Consider the following 6,000-nt stretch of genomic DNA (forward strand, 5'->3'; position numbering starts at 1 on the left):
CTAAATTTAGGTTGGAGTCCCTCATGCAGCACTTTTGTACATGGAGAGGTGCTTGCACTGTCAGTTTCCCGTACCTACGGCCCATGACTCCTCCAGCTATTGTCAGATTTGTGGTGTTAGAGAATGCATTGAGGCATCTAGATTGTACTGTTGTCCAGTTGTTGACCCAACTGAAATGCTGAAGGGGCACTGTCATCAGCGTGGGGTAGAGTATCCAAAAATTGTACTCAAGTAAGAGTAACATTACTTCAAAATAATATCACTCAAGTATAAGTAAGAAGTAGTCATCCAAAAAATTACTCAAGTAAGAGTAAAAAAGTATTTGGTGAAAAGACTACTCAAGTACTGAGTAACTGTTTGATTGTAATGTCCAATTTATTTTTTTGAAATGATGTGATCAGAGGGCAAAAATGTAAAATAATGTGCAAATTCTGTATTTCCAAATAATAGAATAAAAAATAGCAAAAATAAATAACATCTTTACAAAATGACAAGACACAAGAAACACACATTTCCAAATCTCTGTTTTTCACAACATAAAGCTTTTGAAACAAATACCTGTAGTAAGGTAACGTGATTATTGTTGCGTCGTCTGATTGGTGAAACACAGTCATGTGGTAGATCCACTGGGGGCATCTCTCCGGCAAAATAAAGCATATCTAATGTGATAAATAAAAAAGTAACGAGTCGAGTGTAGCCCAGTGTAAAGGAGTAAGATAATGTTTCTTCTTCACAGATCTACTCAAGTAAAAGTAAAAAGTATGGCAGAGTAAAACTACTCTCAGAAGTACTTTTTAAAAAAAATGTTACTCAAGTAAATGTAACAGAGTAAATGTAACTCGTTACTACCCACCTCTGACTGTCATGTTATATGTATCACTAGTTACAAATATTTCTCCCATGAATACAGTTCAAGTGGTATTTATTTGAACAGGCCATGGCATAAGAATGGGGCTGGTCAGAGTGGAATTAGGCCATTTAGAACACAAATAGCAACCCCTATTTGTGTGGCTTCTGGATCATTGGACTGCTGTCTGGTGCAACAAATTGTCATGTTTATCTACATGGTCTATCTCAAGTCTCTTAAACATGGTGTGACTAACTTGGAACTGTAACGTCAATAACCAAAATAACAATGGAACATTCAGGGTGATAGCTACTGTCATGCATGTGTACAACTCACACTGTTGTCATCTCCTTTGGTTTCTCTCCTGTTTCTATTTATCTGTTGGTGGTGGTGTCCTGTCAGTGCAGCAATTGGCTCAAGTGTCACTCCTAATGATTCAAGAGTTATGGTTTCTTTGCCGGGTTTGAGACAGCTGCACCTATTGTTATCAGCTCCCTTTGTAGCCCAGACTTCACTCTATGAATCTGTGAGGTCAACTTGTGCCATTTTGCAGTGCAACAGATGGACCCAGGCTGACCTTTCTGCAATTCTCATGGCTGTGGGGGTAGCCAGCAACACCTTGTAGGGTCCTTCCCACCTTGGAGACGACCAGGACTACTTCTTAATAACTTTTAGAAAGATCCAATCACCTGGTCTCACTTCTGAGCCTGTAAGACCATTTGATGTTTCTGTGGGAGGAATAGAGGAAACAACTTCTCTTTTTGTTAGCATGGCCTTCATATAACCAGTTAAAGTCATCTCTTCATTTTTCCCCATGTCATCGGTCAGTTTGAATTGGGGTTAATTGTATGGTCTTCCAAGTACTATTTCAAACATACTAAGGCCTTCTGCTGTAGGTAAGAATCTCATGCTTTGTAGGGATAGTGGTAAACAATAAATCCAACTCGTCCCTGTGTCTTCCTTCGTAATTTGCTTTTTAATGTACCATTTTTTCCTTTAAGTAATCTTGCTGATTGTGGGTGGTATGCTCAACAATTTTTTTTAAAAAATCTATATTAAGGCATTGTCCCAGTTTAGTTATGACATCATTAACAAAATGTGTTCCACATTGTCACTGCATAGTTTTTCATTCTTAGGAGCATTTTGTTGCATATCTTCAATAACCCAGTATCTAGTGTAGTTGGTATTAATAAATTTTGTCCCATATAAATTAGTTTAGCTGCTTGTTTAGCTGCATAGTCAGCTTTTGCATTTCCCACCGATATTGGGTCTTTGCTAGATGTGTGTGCAGCACACTTACATATTGCTGTCTTCTTTGGTAGCTGTACTGCAGCAAAAGGTCTTTTATGAGTTGTTGGTGATTGATCGATTTGCCTGGCAAGGTAACCATTCTTCTTCTATTCCTTTGAGCTGCAAAAGTTGTAATTGCGGAAAATGCATATTGGCTGTCCATATAAATTGTGAGTTTTATCTTTAGCTAACTTACATGCAGCTGTTAGTGCTATTAATTCCGCAGCTTAAAATAGACTGAAGTGAATACCAGTTAATGTAAAATAATTTTTTTTGGACTTGAATAAGCATGTTCATTAATAATTTATACAGTCACATCCAAATAATAAATAAATGAATCGCTAAACAAGCAGGCATACAAACATCAACAAACACATTTTTCCGATTAATTTCTTTTGCATAAATGTCTCTGGTGTTTAATTCTGTGACACTCTTGAAAATTTGTCTGATACAAGTTATTTACTTCACTGTAGCTTCACCATAATAGGTGTCTGATGGTGGTTTTCTAATTTTTACCTTGGAACATCTTTCAAAATTTTCACTATACTGGAGCACATCAGCCAGTGGGACTGTACGTGTGTCACCATGCATCTGCCCATGTAATCTGATATGGTGGGTTAAAGACCTTGCGTGAATGCATTCTTTAGCTGTTGCTCATACGGCCCTGTGGGATCTGAGACATCAGGCTGCCGTAGCCCACCATGTGCATCAAGCACTTTTTGTATTCTTACTTGAAGCTGTTGAACTGTCTCATCTATGTCTCGTGTTGTCTCACTTATTTCTCCCCAGTCTGGGCTAGGCTGCAATGTGTCTCTGCATTTAGTTAAAACTGTATTAACAGCACCTTCCAGAGGTGCGCTATCTGCTTGCATAGGTTGCCCTAGAGCAGTCATGCCAGTGAAATTTCCTCAGACCCGGTGCCAATCTGGTCCAAGAGAAAGTATGAACAGCCTTAGGATTTCTGCACCATTAAGGTGATAACTCTGTATTAGTTCTCATACTCCTGTCTGCCACCCATTTTTAATAAAACGTCATACTCTTTCAACAGACAAATTCTCATTGAATTTAGTCACGCACACTTAAAGAAAAAGAGTGAGAGACTGCACATCAATAAATAAACCAATCAATCTGCTAATGTTATGTGTAAAATCAGAATTAGTTTTCTAGTTCTGACACTTTATCAGAAGATTTTTCTTCTTCCTTAATGTTCATTTTCATGAATGTTTATTCTTGCTTGTGCAAACATAATGTCCTCACTGGTTTCTCCACTCCTCCTCCTCAGACTCAACAAAAGGCTCATATATTTTATCAGATGTACAAATATCCTCTATGAGGCTCATGTATGTTATTGAATTTATTTACGTCCCCCTGCATAAGGGCTCATTGGTATTTCACACTGAAGAGGCAAAAATGTCTCTCCTCCTGAATTACTAAATCTTCTATAACCAATCACAACCTATTTGTGCCTATTTAATAAAATCTATCAGTTACACATAAACAGGAACATTTCACTGCCCCCCCACCCCCCACCCGTTGTGGCATTTTATGATTGAACAAATGATAAAATTAGATGAATAGGATGTATAAATCAAATTTAAGAGCTAACAAAGATAAGATCGGAAGACCTAACGTGTCAACTGAAGTTATGAGTGCACTGAATAATCCTGTGGAAAGCAGCAACCCAACTGAAGCTTATGGAGCCCATATAAGGCATGAGACAGGAAGTTCATGTCCCCTCTACGTCTGCTCTCGTGAGTTGAAACCTAGGGCATGCTGAGCCAAGCAGAAATAATGCCAGCCTAGCAGAAATAAAAGAGAGGAAGGGGTCCATCTTTGAGTACAATTACTTCATGGGCATTCTGATTAGGTTTTAAGACGATGGGTTGTGGCTTTCAAGAATGGAAGAGGTGTATTTAGAAGGAATTTGCATAGGTATAAAAGATGATGTAACGCTTTGTGGAGTTAGTTAAAATCTTGAGATTTTGCTCATGTTTGTTCTTACAAACATGCCTCTGTATTGAATAAATATTATTCACATCAGACTCTGAAGACTGCTTGAAGACTCTTTTTTGAAAATTTTTGAAGACTCCAAGTTTTGATCCAGAATTGATTTTTACAATGTATGTGACAAAGCTGCCTGATCATCACTGGCCCTTAGCAGGCAGACTGAGTCACAACACACCCCCTCATTAAAAAAATAAAAAGAAAAAATTAGCAGCGCTTGATCCTAAATTTTTAAAGTCAACTCATTCAGAATTTTCCTCTGCCTTCATCAAAACTTTTCACTTTGGCCAAGCTGTTTCAAAAACAATACATCATTTAACATATTACCTCACAATCCATGCGCAATGCACACTATTTACTCCTGGGCTCACTTCAGCCCTTTATATTTTCATTTTTCTCAAACTTCAGCTTCACTTTGCCAATTCCCTGGTGCTCAGGGTTATTATTTCTTCTTTTTGTTAGGTGTTTTATTATGTTTGGATCTATTTGATGCATGCATTTGGCATCCCCTGTGAGCTTACTCTCAGAGGATCCCATGTTTTATTGTCTCAGTCCTCAACAATATGTTTAAACAGTATTGTTAACAATAGTTTATAGTCCTCTCAGACTTTTCAATTGTTTATAATTTACAGTCTTTGCAGACTCTCCCTATTATAATTTAGGTGGTTATAGTCCTTCCCAGACTTTGAGATTTTAACTTCTACCGACCTAGAACTAAAGATTTCAGTTTCCTAATATTGTTTCTGGGAAAGAGACAAATAAAACTCTGCCTACCTTTGACTTGAAGATGCTCACTCTTTTTTGGATCCTCATCATTCACCCCTGTTCAATGGCATCTGGCCTCTATGACATCAATTCAGATGGAGGTCTTTATACAGGAGTCCCAGACTCCATCGTGCATGGTTTCAGTACCCAAACCTGTCCAGAGGAGAGATATTGAGATCCAACTCGAAGGACCAAAAATGTTAAGAAAATTCTCCAAAGGAGTCCTGACTTCTCCAAATTAATACTTAGAGTCATCTCTTAAGTCAAAGCAAATGTTTTACTTGCACAAGGAATCAACTTGCACAGAACATAGTCTGGGCAAGGAACTGGCGAAGGTGGAAAACGGCATAGCTTTATACCGGCACATAAGCATCTTGGTATGTGTTATCTCTAGTTCACTACAGGCAGGCGGCTAGGGCTGGTTTCTTATCCTGGAAATTCCTGTGTGAGCAGGATTCACATTCAAAAGCATATTTGGGTTTGGAAAAGAACTTAGCACTTATTTTCTTTTATAACCAGACTTCATCTTGTTGGAGTTCCTTCAGCTGCACTTTAAATTTTGTCAAGCAATCCATCTTGAATTTTGACTGGACCATTCCATAATTTCTAATTTCGGCATTAAACATGTCACTGTTATTGTGGCCTAGTCGCTCTATCTTTTAATCTTCCGTCCAGAGCAAATAATGCAAATAATGCAGAAGGCATACACTTTGCCTGGCTTTGTGCTGATGTTCCTTTCGGACTACAAAGGTTTTCTCCTGGCATGCTTTTGATGAAGAAAATAGCACACCATTTGCTACAGATATCTTCCATGCAGGTCAGACTTGTGCAAACTTGATTTCAGACACTTGCTGGGCAGGTGTCTCCAATCCAATCAGTAGGAACTGGCGTGAGAGCAGGTGGGAGAGATCATGTCAGTTGCCTCTTTCTCCATAAGACCAAACTTTGCACACTACTCAGCGCCGGACTGTCAAACAGCCTCAGTAAGTTCTGACTCCTCGTCAGTCTAGCTCCCTTTCCTGACAAACCTCATGCTAACCTCTTGCTCTTTGCCTTCCAGTCTGGATTCCCTGCTTGCGCCACTTATCCCCACG

Source organism: Amphiprion ocellaris, chromosome 3 (genome assembly GCF_022539595.1).
Source record: "Amphiprion ocellaris isolate individual 3 ecotype Okinawa chromosome 3, ASM2253959v1, whole genome shotgun sequence".
In the NCBI taxonomy this organism is placed as follows: Eukaryota; Metazoa; Chordata; class Actinopteri; family Pomacentridae; genus Amphiprion; species Amphiprion ocellaris.